This window comes from Macaca thibetana, chromosome 13 (genome assembly GCF_024542745.1).
Source record: "Macaca thibetana thibetana isolate TM-01 chromosome 13, ASM2454274v1, whole genome shotgun sequence".
Classification (NCBI taxonomy): domain Eukaryota; kingdom Metazoa; phylum Chordata; class Mammalia; order Primates; family Cercopithecidae; genus Macaca; species Macaca thibetana.
This window is the reverse complement of record NC_065590.1, coordinates 48,044,520-48,066,027: the sequence shown is the minus strand read 5'-3', so window position 1 is coordinate 48,066,027 and position 21,508 is coordinate 48,044,520. Positions and strand designations below refer to the sequence as shown.

Below are 21,508 nucleotides of genomic sequence, written 5' to 3'. Positions count from 1 at the left end.
TTTCCGCTGCTGACTGTTTTCAGCTGTCTTCCATCAATTCTGTATTTTTCCCCCTTAAAAAAATGAAGAAGCATGAATCCGTGGGCTATGAAAGCATAAGAGAAGAAATCTGCTAACTGATTATTCAGTAGCTCTGATTCCAAGTGCCTCTCAATTTAACTTTGATTTTAGGTGGGGGAGGATTGATTTGAGAAAGAACAATGAGGAGGAGGGCCGTAATATCTGAGTTGAAGGAGACAAATATCCGAATCTTTGTTAAGTATTTGTTAGAAATACGTGGAACTTTAAAGTGGCAGGCTCTTTCTTAAATATTTAAATGGTGGTGGGGAGGGAAAAAAGGTTAACACTACCACCCACAGAAGACCAACACACCCAAGAGAACCCAAACCTTTGCCTAATCACTTTTTGTTAAAATTAATGGTAGGTTTCTAAGTAAGCGAAGTGCCTCTGTAAAAAGCTTTTAGAAGCTTTGTTTCTTCTTTCTCTCTCTTCCTTTCTCCCTTCCTCCCCCTTTCCTTCCTTCCTTGCTTCTTTTCTTCCTTCCTTTCTCTCTCTCTCTTTTTTTCTTTTTTGTCCTGTTAAATAACTCCTATGGTCTAGGTCTGTGAAAAGGACTCTGCCCCTTTAATTCATCAAATGCAGAAAAACTGGCGTAGCCAGTATCTACAAGCCACATTCCAAAGGGAGATGTTTTCAATTCACTCATTATAGAAAGGTCAGTCAGGTTCAAGTTCAATGTCATGGAAAAGAAGTACTCTCTACAAGGAGTACCACCCACACATGAAAAAGTGGAGGGAGAATTAGATGAACTATGTAACCTAATTTTTTGGGCAAATACAAGAAAATTAGCCCTGTGTGCTATTTGAATTTAAAACCACATATTAACAATTCAGCTGTAGAAGGTGACAGCAACCACAACAAAGTAAACACGCTCTCCAAACCACTCGGCCGTAATGATGTTATTAGTATGCATGTTGCTGAGCCCAGATGTAGCCTTTAGCAGCCCAAGCCCTTCCAGTGCTTTTTGTTCTAATGGCTTCAGACTCTTTTTCAAAATGGGGCACTCAGAACCCACGACGACTAGAGGACAGGATCGGAGGATAATTCACACTGGCAAATGGGACATGACCGTCGTGTCCATCTTCACCACATCCCATTGTCTGCCATGATAATAAATGATATCTGCTGGAAGACAACAAAGCACCTGTGAAGAATCGTGGGTTAAGTGGAACTGAGCCTGTGCTGAGACTGAGCTCTGAGAAGTTGTTCCTTTAGGTTGATGGCAAAACAGTTGCCTGTAGATGGGAGAATGAGGCCGCACTAGCGACCTCTCCTCTTATGAGTTCTCCCCTGAGTGAATTTCCCCATTGCAAAAAGGATGTGCTGGCCTTCACTTACATGTGCTTGAATAGAAAAATTGTATATAGTACAATCATAGCCTACGTGCATTCAAACCAACTGCCCAGTCATCTGCGAGAGCCTTCATCTTTATGTTAATTTTTGCGTGGCTGCTGCGGAAGCCTTTGAAATGTACAAAAATATGCAAAGAAACCCTGACATTCAGAACGCAGAACCTTCAGAAACCACACCAAAAAACAGTGTCTTGGATTAATCTGTTATTCGCTGTTACGGTTAAAGTCAACCCTTTTATGCCATTGTTTTGAATTCGTTTCTTACATATAGTCATTCTCTTTTAAAAATTTTTATTACTATAGATATGTAGAAACAGGAGTTAGGACTGTTTTCCTTTTGAATCAGAAGTAGGTAAACACCAGTAAAGCTGAGAGTGTAGGGTGTGATTTAGTGTAGGTTAACATAGTGCAGAGGGTATTCTGCAATAAAATTTTAAATTAGGGGGAATATATTTACCGCCTGTCGTGTGTGTGGCTTATGAACTATAGGTTTGATATTTGGCAGAATGTGTAAGAACTGATAATTAGGTATGTGTGTGTAGGTAGTGACATTTGTTTAAAACAAAGTACTGTAAAACTGAATTCATTTATGCCTCTTACTTTGTTCAGCTTCTCATAGACAAGTAATAAAATATACCAATAATATCGCACTTTACAATAAGCTTTAATTATAGAGACACCTGATAAAATGCAGATGAGCTATCTGTTCAGGAGCTGTGTGAATTCTAATAAATAGAATTGGTTTTGTGTGTGTATGTCTGTGTGTGTGTGTGAGAGAGAGAGAGTGACAGAGACAGAGACATACATAATAGTGCTGAGATATTTTGATGGTGGGTTTTTTTAATTTGCAAAATTTTATTGGCTGAGATTACATGTAATAAATTAGCAAAGGCTAGTATATAATTTGTCTTGATTTGATGTGTCAGAAAACTAAGAGAATTAGTGCCACAGGAAAAAGAAAACTGATGATTGTATATTTTTTATATTGCATTTGAAAGCATTGTTGTTGTTTCACAAAATAATATTGATTTGAATGCAAAAAGTATGAATGAATAATCCGTTTCAAAAATTCCAAACGATGTATTCAGGAGAGAAGGAAGAGTGTCCCTTCTCTTTCTTGGGGTGAAATCTAACCACTGTACTTAATTATGCCAGAAATTTCAAATGAAATCAAATGGAAGTCCTTTCCAGGTTAAAGGTAACCTAGAGAAGGCCTGAACTAAGACCTTTTATGGTGCCAGGTTAGCGTTACAACAACTCTGATAATTTCTAGGGTTTTTATTTCCCCCTTTTATTTCTGCTATATCTCTCAGCAGAGGTTTATTACAATAAACTTGGATACTAAATGAGGCTTTATTAATTAGAGTTGGGCAGAAAACCAGCTGTAACATAGTGACCCCAGCTAGGAAGCCAGACCAGAGTAATTAAGACATAACATGGTAATGGGGACAAATAATGAATACACTCAGTGACCTGATGCCAAGCTGTGTCCCCTCTCAAGGCCTGGTTTTTTTTTTTTTTTTTTTTTTTTTTTTTTTTTTTTTTTTTTTTGCTTTTTTTCCCCCTTTTAAATTAGTAGTTCTCCTGAATTGCCTTTTTATTATACTTCGGTACAGATGATCTCCAAAGTAGTAAAAATCGAGGAAAACATAGGCTAGTGTTGGAGAAAGTTTAAGGTTTAAAGACAATTTCTGTTCATGTGATGTGATTCCTATCATTCAAGACCAGAGGTTGATGATCCTTTGCTCTTTATCATACAGCATTTCTCTTACCTGGAGGAAGGCTAATTGAATAATATCCTGGGCCAAGCATGCATCTCTCCTGAAACAATCATATTCTGCTCTATCTTTCTGGTTTCTTCCCTTGATGCTGACTCCTCTTGGAGGCCAAGAAAGAAGCAAACAGGGTTCCCCAAGGTCTCAGAAGGTAAGGAAGAACCTGATGATACTCTTTGTGCCACGTTAGACTACCCAATGGAGAGATAACAATAAGGCATCCTCTCCTCACAGACTCCTCAGGGAGTCTGCATTGGAAGTCTGTGGACACCTCAGGACAAAGCAGCTCTCCGGGAGTATGCCTGCAGTTTTAAATAGTTCACAGTTTCCATGTGGATACAACCTCACCTGTTCACCCACCCTCTTCAATACATTTGTGTTTGGAATGAGGATGTTTGCACTAGGAGATAAGAGCTTTATTTTTAAAGTTTAAAAAACCTGGTAAGTGCTATAGCTGTCCAATCGTTTTAGTAATACTTGCTCTCTTTCTGTTGAAATGTCATTGGTTAACACCTTTGCAAATCTTGAAGTTAAATGGGATCCTTACTCATAATTCCAAATCTGACACAGAGTAGGTGCTTAACATAAACTTATTAACTAATTGTCTGTCTGGGCATGTAAAGTGATGAATTAAGGCAATTATCCAAATAAAGGAGCCCAATAAAATGCAAAACAAATGTTCCAGCAAAATCAAACAAAGCATCTACATTCTGATAATAAATCTTGCTTTTTATTTTGCTTTTTATTTTCTTGACTTTCAAGACAACTTACTTCAATTCTCCATTTGTTTGTGTATCCCAACATAGCCAAAATATTCATGATACGTGATACAACTAGGAGAGATGTTTTTATTTTTTTGGCAAGACTTTAAATCATTTGTACTTCAGTTTATTCTTGGTTGAAACAAAATCTTCACCAAGTTCCTCAAATAGTAAAGAATTACTAAGTAAATTCGAACCTAATGTTAACAGAAGAAGAGCTATGAATGAGTCCATTACCACTCTCTTACGTTGTCCGTTTGCTCGACTTCAGGTTTAAAGTTTTTTGTTTTTTTTTCTCTGAAAACATTTCCTAGCTGTTGTGAGGGAACCATAGTATTCTCAAACATGTGTCATTTTGTGTTATGAAAGCGCTGGCATTTCTTCTGCCTTCTGTGAATCATATAGTAGTTGGCATCCTGAATTAATCATACAAACATTCTGCATCTAATGACAATTTATTCGAGTGAGGTAAAAGTCATGGGAAAAGTAAAAGAAAGAATTGCCCCTGTTTGATTTTAAAACAACTCCATTGGCTTCTCATCACACTGAGCAAAGGAGATATATTGTAGGATCACTGCTTTAAAAGCTTCTTTTTAAAAATTGATGTGTTTTAACAAATTAGACAAATAAGATACTTGTAATGGTACCTAACATTTTCTTCCTCAAGATCTTTAATATAGCATAGTTTTAGCTACAGCATAGTATTTAGATGAGTGATTTCAGGAAATTTGTAAGAGGTTTCTCTATAGTTGCAGCTTGTGCTTATTATTAACATAATGTATAAAAAATTTAGCTCTTACGGAAACAGGGTTTGCATCTGTCTTCTTTAATGGTTAGAGCAAACATTCATGCTTCAGAAGAAAGGGCTATGGGTGTGGGTGGTGGAGAATGGCTACGGAAACTTTGCTTCTGTTTAACAAAACAGAATTTCTTATTCAACCTGAAAATAAATGCTTTATGATTTTTCTTTCCCTGATCCTTTCAATTTCTCCTGTTTTGCTGAGTTTTATTTAAAAGTCAGGCTCAGGAAATTCAGAGCTTTGAAGAAGTAGTTTGCACATACTTTGAGTAAGTTAAGAAAGTTTTCCTTTTTCTGGTTTTATAGTGAAGGTTTAAAAAAAAAAAAAGACATCCCCACAAACTGGGAAGAGGTCCTTGGGTTAAGTCAGACTCCATCTACTGCTTAGCTGAAAACATAATGTAATCTAGAAATTTATAACGATAAAAGTTGCATTTCCCCTATCAGACCACTGTTAAAATTGCAAAAACACCTGTGTATTAAGCATGTAGAGATCGTCCCCTAGAGCATGTTACAGGTAACTTTGAATAAAGGCAATTGCTGCTGTGATCTCAAAAGATGGGCAGGTGCTCTTTTCTTTGGAAGATATTAATGCCGATGCAGTAAACATTTTCGGAGTCAGTTTCGCAGAGTGGAGTCCTTTGCTTGTTCCCCATTCAGGCTCTTGCCTGTTCTTTGTGCTTGAAAAGAAGAAAACTGACAGCATATAAAGAATGGTGAATGGAAGATGGACATAAATCAGAAAGAAGGGAAGTGATTAGAGACAGACCCAGAAAACCATCTTCTTTCCCGACGACTGCCTTGTGAACTAAGAAAAAATACATCTATTGGCTCCTAGAAGCATTGCGTATGAATGAGTATGCTTCTCATCTACCCTTTTTTATATTTTCTAGCTTCTTAAAAAACATATTTTGTTTTTTTAAATTAAATAGAAGTTTTTGGTTTCTTTTAAAGGTAAATGGTGTTTCAAGGCATTCACATTAGTCCATATCAAAGAATAATATAGTTGGAAAGAAATTTAAAGATTATCTGGCAGAATATTTTCAAGGGATTTGGGAAGAAATCAACTGTGTGTAGGTTTTGCGAGCATTTTGATCTATCTATCTAACATGTGTCAATTATATACATAAATATACATGTGTATATATGTATGTCTGTAATTAGTGTGTTTGTGAAAATCATAAGAATCATCATGTACATCTAGCTTCTTATCTCCAGTGATTGCATGGACGACAGTGTGCAGATAGTGGATACCGTTTTCAGCTCCAGAACCACTTGCCGCCCCTCTCCACCTTCCTATGAGCTCTTAACACGTTCCCTGGACTTCTGGTTTCCAGTTGGGTTTAGGCAACAGAAGCATGAGCAGTACATTGGTAGGACAGGAGGGGAGTGAGTTGGAATATTTACTCCCCTAGTCACTTCTTCATAGGCCACAGTTTGTCAGTGGCTAGGACAATAGTATACTACAATCCATGTAATCATTCATTAAAAAAACATTTGTCGAGGCCCACACCATATCAGGTGATGAGGACACAATACAGACCAAAGGCATGAGATCTCTGTTCACAAAGAACTTGGTTTAAAACAGTATCTTTTTTGATTGCTTTCATTTTAAATTATGACATATTTGAAAGATTTTGTGACTTATCTTTTAGAGAAAAGTTTTGTTTTGTTTTGTTTTGTTTGTTTGTTTTTTTGAGATGGAGTCTTGTTCTGTCACCCAGGCTAGAGTGCAGTGGCACAATCTTGGCTGGCTGCAACCTCTGCCTCCCGGGTTCAACTGATTCTCCTGCCTCAACCTCCTGAGTAGCTGGGACTACAGGCACACGCCACCATGCCTGGCTAATTTTTTGTATTTTTAGTAGAGACAGGGTTTCACTGTGTTAACCAGGATGGTCTCGATCTCCTGACCTCGTGATCTGCCCGCCTCAACCTCCCAAAGTTCTGGGATTACAGGCGTGAGCTACCATGCCTGGCCCGAAAAGGACCTTTTTTAAAAGAATTAGAACAAAATGTCAAAAGCAATTGTTTTTTTTTGTTTGTTTTTTTTTTGAGACGGAGTCTCGCTCTGTCGCCCAGGCTGGAGTGCAGTGGCCGGATCTCGGCTCACTGCAAGCTCCGCCTCCCGGGTTCACGCCATTCTCCTGCCTCAGCCTTCAGAGTAGCTGGGACTACAGGCGCCCACCACCTCGCCCGGCTAGTTTTTTGTATTTTTTAGTAGAGATGGGGTTTCACCGTGTTAGCCAGGATGGTCTCGATCTCCTGACCTCGTGATCCACCCGTCTCGGCCTCCCAAAGTGCTGGGATTACAGGCTTGAGCCACCACGCCCGGCCGCAATTGTTAATGTTAGTAGTAATTTGATACATTGATGGCAAATAGATTGGATACACCAAGGAAATTGTTGCTTTAAAAAAAAAAAAAAGAAAGAAAGTAAAATGGATTTTAGTTACTTTTCAATGAATATTTGAGTAGCCAGGATACCAAATGAATTAATGAAATACTAAAGCAAGGCATGTAAGTTGGGAGATTCTATTTCTTGTCTGGAATACTCTATACTGTATGAAACACATGCATTGAACTAGGTTCTAAGATGATTTTAAAACTGCAGATGAGCTTTGTTTAACAGTTTCAGGTTGTTTTGATGGAGGAAAGGAATTCGTCATTTGTAGGAGAACTTACTTTACTTGAGTTATAGATTTGACAACTAAGACTGAATATACATAGTGATAAAACATCTGCTCAAGTATAGTCAAAAGCTCAGTCAATTTTGTGAAGAAATCAGTCAAGCCTGTTGCTTGGTGGCATGTAGACAAAACCACCAACTGATCGACTGAGTTTTTCACTTTTGAATGGGTTGTTTGGCATCTTGTAGACCCAGCCTATGATTATACTGCCATCTGTATTCTTTCTTACATCAGGCTTATTTCAGCCACAACTTATACATGCTGTTTTGAGAAGAACTAGTCAATATTTTGGTTTGTCTTTAGCTATAAGAGCGCCGTAGACAGTCTTGCGTGAACTTGGCTCTGCCTTGCTAATTCTCTGTCAGTTCTGGCAGCTATAGGAATTTAAGTTCATGATGTAGATATTTGGATTCCCCTCAAAATAAAAATAAAATATGTAAAATAAAATCTTAAAATAGGCTGCTTTCCTTTGACAAAAATACCCAAATTCCTAGAAATGGCCAGCCATAGTCAATATGTGTATATATACGAGAGTATAATTTTAATGTAAAAACAATACAAACAGAATAGAATATTTTGAAGTTAACAATTGCTCATGTTATCTTAGTTCTCAAACTACATGAAGCAATTGAATAAATCTTCCTTTTCCAAATTCAACTGTTCATAAATGCTTTTGCAACTCTAAGATACTATGTGAGGCTGGTAGAATTGTTCCCTCAAAATTGGAAAATAAAATATTACATGTATTTTTTTTTTACTAGCACTATCACAACTTGCAGTCTCAAAACATTGCAATGACTACTGGGACCCGTTATTTTTTCCAAAGATCTAGGCTTAAAAAAGAGTGAAAGTTTGAGCTTTGGAAGGCAATGAATCATGAACGAGCTTTTGCATAACCATCAAACTGCCCTCCGATTTTAATAGGCCAGAGCTGCGTTGAAACATGTTTCTGTATACGTACACCTGAATCAATAGTATCTTGTCTTTGTTTTGTCTTTTGTTGTTGTTTAATGAAAGCTGGAAAAGTGATAAACCAAATGAGGAAGAAATATGTAATTTTTATCCGATAAAGTATTAGACTGGGCAGATTTAGGTTTTGTGGACCCTGAAATGTATACAATGTGGGAAACTCATTTTTAAACAATATATAAAATTATATTTAAAACATTAAACACAAAAGTGAATGTTTATTTAAAATGAGAGGAAAAAGGTCTTTGGAAGGAAGATGCTTAAATCCAGGAACCTAAAGCTTGAATTTCATTAGTTTTACAATACAGCTAATAATGAAATAACAGAACAACAACAATTAAAAAAAAAATACCTGGAGTTTGAGGCATGAAAACAATTTGTCACAAAGATATGATTTATGATATCTTACATTTAAAAATCTTTTGAGTACCCATCATTCATAAATAACACTTACATAGGGTCATCTGAGCTTCTTTCTTCCATTGTTCCAGTAGAATCTGAGTTAGCTGACTCTTACTATCTTATAAAACATTTTAGAATCACGAAGTAATGACCCTTTAAACATGAGGAGACAGGAGCGTATTACTAGAAGAACTGTGCTGCCCTTAGAGGAACTGTAAAGGAATAATTGAGGGCTAAGAGGCCACAGATTTTTGCCTCATGTGTTAACGGCATAGTCAGTTTACAGATAAGTAAAATTAAACCCAGAGAGGAAAGGCAACTTGCCCAACTTCCCACAAACCACTAATGGCAGAGGTGAGTTTAGAAGTTGGACCTCTGGACAGCCAATCCCAAAGCCATGCCCACTAAGTCTGACTTCACATCAGCCTCCCACCTTCAGTTTCTTTCACTGAGACCGCTAAACAACCACCACTTCTGATCTCCAGACTAGCATTCTTAGAACTACCTGGTGAATTGGAGTGTCTCCTTTTAGGTTAATGTGTGCTACATGTCAAGTTTGTATGAACCTTCTGAAAATGTTATGGTATTTACACTTACTTTCTCTTACCACTAAAACCACTGTGGCCGCATTGCATTCTGGCAGTTGTGAGTAATGTGGTTAGCATAAACCCAGGTACATGATTCTCTCTTTTAAAATATTTCTTTCAGTTATTTCTTTTATTCACTCAGACAGAGGTGGTATAGGATTATTGAGACTATTTTTCTAGCAATTTAACAGAAATTATCTGTCTTATGAAAAGCAACTAAAAATACTGGTTTAATATAAAAATACATATTTTTAGGTATATCAATGATATGGTAAGAAAGTTAGGAGTTTGCAGAGGTCAAAAACTAAGTGAAAGTACAAATCCAGAGAGCCAAGCAAAACAGTGAGTATGACTGGTGTTCTTAGCGTACTCATCAAACCAAGATGAACTTGAGTTTTCTTTTCACATCTTCACGGGTCACAGGAGATGGAGGACTAGTACCCACAAGGGAAGGAAATGACATCTCATAGGTAACCATCTACATAGATCTGGGACCCCAAACAGCCATCCTCTCAATGTAAATAGAAATGTCACCTTCCCCTAAGGGATCAGCAAGACAAATTGCTCTTCTCCAACCTTGACCAGAAGAAAAAACTCTTCTCCAGAAATTCGTACTACAAGCCAGTCTTCACTGTCTGGATTTGCAGATTGAGTCCACAGCATGTGCGTGTGCTCAAATAAAACTAAAACATGCATTTAATTAAAATGATGCTGAATCAATAGGCTCTCCAGGCACGTAGCAGAAGCAAATGCAAATCCTATCTAAAGGAACCTCTTTTCAATCTAAGCCTCGGTAAATTTGCCTCAACAAAGTACTAAAGAATACGAATTCAAGTTCAATCACAAAACATACAAACAAAGCAGTAAAAAACATGAGCAAGAATAATGTGAGCCCCAAACTTCCTACATTAGAAACATATTTAAAAAGAATATGGGGTAAAGAGGTTTAGCATACCTAATGAATTAAAATAGGGGATACAAATGAGTAAAAAAGAGGAGTCACCATAAAAATGACCAAGCAAGTATAAAAATGACCAAAGAGATCAATGGAAGAGACACTATAATAATTGAAATTAAAAACTTAATACCAACGTTCCAGATCAGATTAGATATAGATAAAAAGAGAATTCATAACCTGGATTATGTTTCTGAAGAAATTATCTGAAATGCAGTATAGAGAGACAAAGACATAGGAAACATGGCAGAGTTGTTAATAGATGTGGAGGATAGATTGAAAAAATCTAAGGCATGTATGTACTTGGAATTTTCATAAGAGAAGAGGGAAGCAGCATTTGAAGATAAAATGACTGACAATTTAAAAGTATTAATTAACAACATCCATCCTCAGATTAAAAAAACAAGTAGGATAAATTTAACCATCCACATTTAAATATACAACAAGGAAAATTGATATCACCAAAGACAAAGAGATGATTTTAAAATCAGACAGAAAAGACAAACTGTCTAAGCATGATGATTAAAATAACAGTTGACTTACTAGTGGCAATAGAAGACAAAGAGAATAGAGTAAAATTTTTAGAGTATAGAAAGAAAATAATTGTTGAATCTAGAATTCAATATTCCACAAATATTTTGTTAAGAATAAGGGGGAAATAAAGACATTTTCATCTAAGAAGTCTGAGATGCAAGGAAGAATGATGAATAAAGAAAGTAATAAATATGTTTGTAATCAAAACCAACATTGACTACATAAAACAATAATTGCCACATCTATGTTTATGAAAGAAAAAAGTAAGATAAAAATACATAAAGCAATAGTGCTTAAAGGAAAAATATTATTAGAGTTACAGTGTTCTAACATCATTGATTTGTTCAGGAGGGTGAAGATAATGATTAGCTTTACAATTTCATAAGTTAGCCTGAATGTTAAGATTCCTAGAGTAGTCACTAAGAGAAATGAAAGAGTGTTAAGTAAAAAGAAAAAAAAGAATGAGAAAACATATTCAGTTAATTCAAAAGAAAGAAAAAAGCAAAAACAAGTATAGAAAAGGTAGGACAAATTTCAGCTTGAAATAAGGTAGAACTAAACCTAAATATATCAGCAATTATAAGAAATGTAAATGATTAAATAATCCAGTAAATGACAAATAAACATGTATAACACAAAAAAGTGTAAATAGGTTGAATATGAAAGGATGGGGAAAGGTATCTCCTCAAATACTTTCCAAAAACAGAAAAGAAAAAAGATGCTACTACAGCTTGATTAACAGACAAACTAGACATTAAGCTAAAAAAGATTACTCAGATTTAAAAGGTAACTGTGTAATAATAAATGATTCAATTAGCATGGAAAATGTAACATTTTAAAATGTTTGTCTCCTAAAACATATAAAGCAAAATCTTTTCCTCTAAAATTGATAAGGCAAAAATGAAGACAAACACAAGAATAAATAAATTTATTATCATATTGAAACATTTTAACAATGCTTTTCACTAACTGAGACAAATAAATCAGTAAGATTTGGAATTAAACCAGGTGTAGTAGTAGTTCATGTCTGTAATACTAACACTGAGAGACCGAGGCAGGAGGATCACTTGAGCTCATGAGTTCAAGATCAGCCTGGGCAACATAGTGAGACTTTGTCTCTACGAAAAATTTTTTTAAAATTAGCCAGTCATGGTGGTACGCGCCCGTAGTCTCAGCTACTTGGGTGGCTGACATAGGAGGATTACTTGAACACAGCATATAGAGGCTGCAGTGAGCCATGTTTGTGTCACTACGCTCCAGCCTGGGCAACAGAGTGAGACCTTGTCTCAAAAAAAAAAAAAAAAAAAAGATGAAATTAAAAGGCAATTTACAAGCTTGATCTAATGAACATATAAAGAACAAGATTCATATTTTTCTTTTCTTTTTCAAAATGTAAAGCTCAATCTCAAATGTGTATCATCACCACATAATTCTGCAAGAATCTCTAAAAAAACACGGACTTGTTTGTACATACCTGAAACCAAAATTTTGCCTGATAAAATTATAAATGATTTATTGGTATTATCCAGAATTCAATTCATACCATATGAAAATGGTCATGATTGTTTAAACATATTTTACACTTGGTTTATTGGAAATACAATCCAAACAATTGCCTTCCTCTTTACTTCTTCCCTTTTTTCATCAGGCCACTGACTGGTTGAAGAACTTGGGTCAGTTCTAAAAAATGTCTCACATTCTTGATTTGTCTGATTGCTTCACTGTGGTGTTAATTAACTCACTCATTTATCTCCTGTATTCTCTATAAATGGAATTTAACCCTGAACTTGATTAAATTCCCTTTCAAGTTAGGAGTCTTGGTTGGGGGGAGTACTTAATATTACATCACAACCAGATGACACCACACTTGTTTGTCCCTCTGTTTGTAATGCAAAGATTGATCATTTGGTTCATTTGGTCATTGCCTGATCCCTTCACTCTTAAGTTCTCCATCAAGCTGGGTGTGGTGTTGCACTTGAAGTCCTAACTTCTTGGGGGGCTGAGGCAGGAGGATCACTTGAACTCAAGAGTTTGAATCCAGCCAGGACAACATAGTGAGATACCATCTCTTTAAAAAAGAAAAGAAAAGGTAAAAAATAAATAAATAAATTCTCCATCAACCTTTCTCTTAATAGTGTCATCCATGATGACCATTGTCTGAATCCATTATTTCATTAGGTTTTTCAAAATGACATTTTTTATTTTCAAGTACATGGAGAATATTTGTGAAAATTGAAAATATTTTGCTATAAAGCAAGTATCCAAACATTAATGTATATTCAAGAATTTGTGTCATACAGACCACTTTCTCTTATCACTGTGAAATTCAAATGAAATTTTTAGAAAGATAACTTGAAAAATGTCAATACTTTAAAATTCTGTTTTAGTCAACTTTAAACATAATATGAAAAAATGTATATGCAAATTTCATTTTGAGCTAAAATTCAAAATTTCTAATCAAAATATTGGAACCCTGACATCTAGAAATGTGTAACAAAATGAAATTCTTTTCATGGGGAAGATTGATTAAACATTAGAAAAATCACATAATTTGGTTTACCAACTTAAGAGATATATGGGAAAAAAAGATGGCATGATTATATTAATAGAGGAAGTAAAAGCCTTCAGTAAATTAAACAACCATTCATATTTTTTAAAGAAAGAAAACATAAGAAAAAAAGCACTTAATAAAGTAAAAAGAAAGGGAAATTGTATTAAACTGATAAATAGTAACCTACAAAACCTAGTACTTTACAGTAGAATGGTGAAAGGGTTGGCTTTAACATCATAAAAATCACAAGGGTGTCTGCATCAGCAATTCTTTCTGACATTATATTGTGGGTCTTAGCTAGTGCAGTAACGGAAGAAAAATAAAGAAAAGGTATAGGAGAGGCTACATGATGTAACATTTAAGGGTTGGACCAGACTTCTGGACTTAAATCATTTCTCTATTGCTTACAAATTAAGTAATGAACAAGCTTAACAAGCTTAGTAGCTAAGTATTTTATTCTATATGCGCTTCAGTTTCCAAAGTGGAAATAATAATACCTACCTGATGGGAGGTTATTAATGTTAAATGAGTTAATATTTGTAAGTGCTCAAAATAGTGTCTGACATCGGGGAGAAACAACACACACTGGAACCTGTCAGGGAGTTTGGGAAAGGGAGAGCATCAGAAATAATAGCGAATAGATGCTGGGTTTAATAACTAGGTGAGGCGTTGATCTGTGTAGCAAACCACCATAGCACACATTTACCTGTGTAACAAACCAGCACATCCTGCACATGTACCCTGGAACTTAAAATAAAAGTTGAAGAAAACAAACAGAAAATACACCAATAAAAATAAAAGTGGAATCACTAAAAAAAAAAAAAAAAAAAATAGTGTCTGAGACAGGATAGATACTATATGTGCCTATTAAATAAGTATAATAGAAAGAAAAAAGGAATTATTAGTCACAGATGAAAAGACTATGTAGAAAATTCAATAGCAATATAATTTATTAGAATAAATTAGATGGTAAAGCAGGTGTGTTGAATACAAAATCAACACATAAAATCACTAATTTGCTATATACAAATAAGTAATGTTGAAAAACACATTTTAAAACAGATAATCTTTACCATGACATAAAAAAATAAGGTGCCTAGTAATAATTATAACAAAACGTGCATATGCTATTTGTGGAAAAATAAAGCTTTATTGAAAGAAAATAAGAAAATCTAAATAAACAGAATTATACCATGTTCATGGATAGGAAAATTCAATAGTATAAAGATGCTAATTTTTCCTAAATTGATTTACAGAATTGTGGCAGATGATTTTTTTCTAACATGGATATAGCCAGATTTTCTTTTTCTCATATACTCTTCCTACAATGTATTACTGATGTTCCTATGATGGAAAGTTGGGAATGTGTGTGTCTATGTTCATCCCCTTGAATTTGATGAGCTATGGTAGAAACAATAATATTTGATACTAAGGCTAGGTCATAACTATTGATGTGACTTCTGCCTGGTCCTCTTGGGACTCTTATTTGTTCCGGAAATCTGATCTCATTGTCATGAGAAAGTAGAGAAATCACATGGGTAGGATATGAGGAGTAGTTTTGAAGAACAGCCCTTACTGAAGTTCCAGCTGACATCAGCTTTCACTTCCAGATATGTGAACAAATGGCCATCATCAGACAAGAGCCACATGAGAGACCATCAAGAAACAACTGCCTAATTGATCTCAGTTAAACCCCAGAACTGTGAAATACAATAAATAAAATGATTCTTTTATGTCATTAAGTTTAGAGTGATTTATAACAGAACAGTACATACTTAGAATGAGTCAAATTATTCTACTTAAAATTCCTACTTTTTTTTTTTTAACTTGCAAGCTAATTCTAAAATAATAGATACACCTTAAAAAGACAAACAAAGTGAGGGGTCTTTCCTTTTCAGTCATTAAAATTTATAATAAACTAAAAATTAAGGTAGGTGATATTGCCATAAGGATAGACAAATAGATTAATGGAACAGAAGAAAAAGTTTACACTGAAATCTAGCAGAATGATGTGGAATTTTTTTCCAGAGGAAATAATTAATAAACAAGGTTTACATATAGAGGCTAACTTAATTTATTGGCTTGAAAATTAGAAGGGAAAGAACAGACTTTAATCACTGGTGCTGGGGAAAGAAAGCAGTTATCCAATAAGAGTGCTTTATAACATTTAGAAGATGATATAAAAGAAAAATATTTACCTAAAGCTGTTTAATGAATGTGTATTGAATGATTAAAGTTACTATAAGATTCCCTTATGAAGTTTTATTTAAATTTATTATATTTTATCTGCCCAGTTTTTCTTGTGGCATAATTGTTACCGGAAAGGTGCCCAAATCCAGACCCCAAGAGAGGGTTCTTGTATCTCACGCAAGAAAGAATTCAGGGTGAGTTCACAGAGTAAAGTGAAAGCAAGTTTATTAAGAAAGTAAAGGAGCAGCCCATAGGGCTCCTGGTTGCCCATATTTATGGTTATTTCTTGATGATATGCTAAACAAGGCATGGGTTATTCATGCCTCCCCTTTTTAGACCATAGGGTAACTTCTGACATTGCCATGGCATCCGTAAACTGTCATGGTGTTGGTGGGCGTGTGGAAGTGAGGATGACCAGAGGTCACTCTTGTGGCCATCTTGGTTTGGGTGGGTTTGGGCTGGGTTCTTTACTGCAACTTGTTTTGCAGTAAGGTCTTTATGACCTGTACCTTGTGCGGACTTCCTGTCTCATCCCACATCCTGACAATGCCTAACTGTCTGGGAATGCAGCCTAGTAGGTTTCAGCCTTATTTTACCTAGCTCCTATTCAAGATGGAGTTGCTCTGGTTCAAACACCTCTGACATAATGGTTTAATTTTCAAAGTATAGAATTATCACAATTATCACAATATTTTAAACTTGGAAGTAGGAACTTCCCATTACTCAAAAAAAACCAACCCAACAAACAAAAATATCAAAACACTATTGTCCCTATGGTTTGAACACAGTATATCTTGGTTTTATTAGAGTCAATAATACTAATGTCTAATAACTTATGCTCAAACTCATAGTAATTTAGCTTATACATTCAGAGTATCATTTTTTAAAAGTTAAGTGGTCAAATGATATTAATCTTTTCAGTGTACACTCTTATGTGGAAGTAGGAGATTTATTATTATCCTGCCTATATATAAGTCCTTTAAACAATGAGGTAATGAAGAGTTTGCTGTGCCTTTAATTTTGGCCACTCACTAAATGATGCTTCATAAGGGAATTCCTAGTGTGCTCTTCCACTCAACACAAACATAAAAACAATTTCAGTTGCAGAAAATGGGAGGACAGTGGAGTACTACTTATCCACTGAACTCCATTACCATCTATAGCTGCTTTGAATAATTGACCTCACTTTTTTTCTTTTTGCCAGAATTAGTTGGATAAATGCCTTGGTTTTCCATTTTACTTAATCTGTATAGACAGAGCCAAAGAATCCCTCCTCCTCCAAACACAAGCTTTCCCACTGCACAAATGATGCTAATGCCCTTGATTGGCATGACACAGCACTCTAAACCATTTGCCTCCAGTGAATTCATCAAGCAAGAATGTCTGAAAGCAGAGTAACTCCTCTGTTTAAGCACTTAAATGCACAGCAAATAACTGCTCGCCTTTTTTTCTTCACTAGTCTGCTGTCTCATGGAGCAGTGTATTATTACAGATAATCTACAATGAATAAAGGACAAAGCATTCTGTATTCAAAATATACACACATTTGCCAAGTTTACTGAACCTGTGATTTTTCAAAGTAAAAGATACAATATTTATTTGAAAAATGATATGATTAAGAGGGGCTTACTACAGAGCAGCAATACACAATGCTATATAACCAAACCATAACACCAATAAACAGGTTTTGCAGACAGACACCTATTGTCAGTAAGATTAGTTGAACTCAAAATAATGCCAGGAAACCTCTTTCATGCTTCAACAGAACATAATTTGTTTCAAGTAATGATGACTAGTTATGTATAATTATCTGATTATTGGGGGAAAAAATCTTGCTTAAACAACTTTGGTGTGCTGCATTATAAGGTTTCATTTAGTCTCTGAATTATTTAATGTTTATGTAGTTCTGAGACAAACTGCACAATTCAAAATCAATTAAAATATTTGCCCAGATCTCCCATAACTTGTAAATTGGCACGACATGGTAGGATACATATTAAGTTGGAAGTTTTTTTGGAAAGTAGTAGAGGCTTCAAAAAATAATGAGGTTTTCCAGGAGAATAGTTTATAAATCATCAGTCAATAAAAATGATTCATGAAATTATATCAATTTTAATATAAAACAGCATAATTCTTATCTTGTGTAGGTAGACTTTTAAGATGTATGAGAAAGTGAATTGCTTATACCATGTAAATGAAAATAATCATTCAGTGTCTAGCACAGTCTTTCAAATCAGGAAAAATATTTAGATTCATACACACAAAATTTTTAGTCATTGTTATTCTTCCAGGTTACTTGGAAACACAATGAATTAAACTAATGTTATTTTCTATTCAACTGGCATAAATTAACTTTGCTTCTTGGAACAATTTATTTTGAATACTTGCCCAATGAGTTAAAATGCTAAATATTTTTTCTTCCTAGGTGACGTCCTAGTCCCCAATGGTGGGAAGAAGGAAAGAACTTAATCTTCCCATTTATCAGGGAAATAAAGGATTGTTATTATATTTAAACAATTTCTTTTTCTAGTGATAAGGTCTCGCTCTGTTGACCGGGCTGGAGTGTAGCGTCATCATCAAAGCTCACTGCAGATTTGACCCCCTGTCCCTCTTCAGCCTTCTGAGAAGCTAGGATTATAGGCACCTGCCACCATACTCAGCTTTTTTTTTTTTTTTTTTTTTTTTGAGACAGAGTCTTGCTCTGTCCCCGAGGCTGCAGTGCAGTGGCGCGAACTTGGCTCACTGCAACCTCTGCCTTCTGGGTTCGCATCATTCGCCTGCCTCAGCCTCCCGAGTAGCTGGGACTACAGGCGCTCGCCACCATGCCCGGCTAATTTTTTGTATTTTTAGTAGAGATGGGGTTTCACCTTGTTAGCCAGGATGATCTTGATCTACTGACCCCGTGATCCACCCGCCTCAGCCTCCCAAAGTGCTGGGATTACAGGCGTGAGCCACTGCATCCAGCCCATTTTTGTAATGTAATTTTTTTGCAGACACGGGGTCTTGCTATGTTGCTCCAGCTAAACTTGAACTCCTGGCGTCAAGAGATCCTCCCAAAGTGCTGGGATTATAGGTGTCAGTCACCACACCTAGACTATTTCTATATTATATGAATTTAAGATAAATGTATAATGATTTGGAGCTTAAATCATCATTTCCTTGCATTGACATTATTATCAGTTGATAGTATTAGGAATGCTTTTGTGGCAAGTAACATAAAATACTATTTATATGACTTAGGCAAAGAGACACTTCTTTTTCTCATGTAATAAGGAGTTCAGAGATAGGCAGGCAGCTGATGACATTAGTTCCATGACTCAATCATGTTGGAGCTAATATCAGTTGAATTTTTCTTGCCCTTTTCCTGATGAGTCCACAATTACTGCCTCATCTCTTGACATTGCGTACATGTCAAACTGAGGAAGAAGGAAGGAGACTGAGATGCCAGCATTGCCCATTGCTTTTAATAGAGAAGCAAAAACTTTCCCCAAATGTACCTCCGCAGCAGAATTTTTCATTGCAGTCAGAAAGAGTGGAAGTGAAAATTAGGAGTTGCTTTTTCTTTATCATGAAGATAGGCAAGGAAGAAAAAGATTGGATTCGTTTAAGAACAATTTGTTTTATATTGACATTATCTAATATTCTAATTGTAAAAGAGTGATTCAGCTGATCACTTATACACATCAGAAAGTGAGAATACTATTTCCCTGTCTACCTCTCAGAACTGTGTGAAGGTTAAATGAGATAATATACGTAAAATTGCTGTAAAACTATTAAGAACTGAAAATAATTTAGATTGTCAGTGTTGATGTGGGAACACAGGTTCAAAGATACTATACAATCAAGCCCTGATATCAGTCACTTCAATTTAGCCTTCCCATTTCCAGAAACTCAACCTGCAGGTCTATAAACACAGCTGTATACAATGTCTGGCATAGAGACATCTTCAGATACTCACAATAAGTGCAGAAAGAAAAGACAGCAATAAAAGCAATGAGAAATAATGTACTACACAGAAATAAAGATGATATAATATAATTTATAGTGGGCATCCAATAATAGAAAACTTTTAGAACATCCAGAAGAATTTCACAATGTAAAAGTGGAAAATTTCCCTGAAATTAAGCAAAATAACTGATTAAGATATGATGTTCCAGGGGAAAAAAAAAACTGACAAAAATTTAGCCTGTTTAAAATATTAAACTTCTAGTAATTTTTTTTAAAAAGATTTTATTTTAGTCATTTCTGTACACAATAAAATCAAGTAAACTATCACGTTAAAAAAATGAGGCCAGCCTAAGATCTCACCAAGCAACACTTAGTTTCAGAAGACTGTAGAACAATGTCTACAAAGTCTTGCTATTTAAAAAGTATGACCCAAGATGCTCATAACTCAGATATAAAAACTAAAACTAGATATTCTTAAGCACACAAGAACTTGGGAAGTACATCTATGAACCCATCTTGAAATGAAGAAATTTATGAAAGTGAGTACCGGACAACAAAGAGAAGAACCAAAATAAATATCTCAAGAATGGAGAAATAATTGGAAGTGACTGTTTAGGTAAATACAATCCTCAGCTAATATCGGAAATTCTGTTTTGAAGGCTAAGTTTAAATGCTATATACCTTGATGATGTAAAAATAATACAATGACAGTAGGAATTTTTTTTTTTTTTTGGTCTATTTCTAAGGGGAAGTCAACCCTTTCTAAATTTGGATCTCATTCTAAAACATAACTTCAAACACCTATTATTTTGATGACATTTTATTTTTAGACTTAGATATATATTTTTAAACTTATAATACAACATGAAAAATATTTATTTAGTATTAAGAAAATTCTTCAGTTTGTCCACGCGATTTAATTATAAAGATTGGTGCAAACGTCATTGCAGGTTTTGCCATTACTTTAATGACAAAACCTGCAATGACGTTTGCACCAACATATACAACTAATTCAGTAGTTTTTTAATTAAAAGAGCATGTAGATTAGCATCTTATTTTAATAAAATGATTTTATATATCTGTGTGTACATGTGCATGTATATATACATATAAATATGTATCTTTTGTTGTAAACAGACTAATGTATCCCCAAAGATGTCACATTGTCAACTCCAGAATCTATAAATAAGTTATAATACATGGCAAATGGGAATTAAGGTTGTAAATAGAATTATAGTTGCTGCTACTCAGCTAACTTTAAGTTAGATATTCTGGACTGCCTGCTCAGGCCCAATATAATCACAAGAGTCCTTAAAAATGGAAGAGGAAGCAAACAGTTAGAGTGATGCAACCTGAGAAGGTCTGAACTACCCTCACTGGCTTTAAGGTCAAAAGTGGCCACAAAGTTAGGAAGGTGTACAGCCGAAAGTACTAATTTCTCCCCTAAAGCTTCCAGAAAGGAAGCTGACATCTTGGTTTTAGTCCCCTGGGATTTATAGCCTACAGAACTATAAAATAATATTTTGTGTTGTTTTAAGTCATTTAATTTGTGGTGATTTGTTACAGCAGCAATAGGAAACTATTATGTATTTCAATATGTTTATATGCAAATAAACATATAAGAATGATGTCCCATTACAGTTAAGGATGGCTAGTTTAGAGTGGTGGGATTTACATAATTTTAAACATGATTCCTGTGCTTTTCTGCATGCTTTTAAAAATAAATTAACATATTATTTCTATTAGGAATTTACACAAAATATATACATTTCTCTGAGAAGCTCAGTAGAAAAAAAACACTTGCTTTACTTCGTTTAATTTAGAGTTTCCAAATACACTTAAATGTAATATAAAAGAGTCAGGCCAAATTCTTTACATCTTATTAGAAGGTGGAATTTCAAGAAACATATCTACACTGAAAAATTGAGATCCAGTACTGT

General features: G+C 34.9%; 1 protein-coding gene across 2 annotated transcripts in view; it reads left to right on the top strand.

Annotated features, from left to right (window-relative positions):
* Positions 1-21,508, top strand: part of LOC126933952 (uncharacterized) — a 408,012-nt gene that overhangs the window by 323,210 nt on the left and 63,294 nt on the right. For both annotated transcript variants that reach the window (XR_007718781.1, XM_050754245.1), the window contains one exon: positions 3,173-3,338. The gene's annotated coding sequence lies outside the window, so the exon portion shown is untranslated. The remainder of the gene's footprint in view (positions 1-3,172; positions 3,339-21,508) is intronic.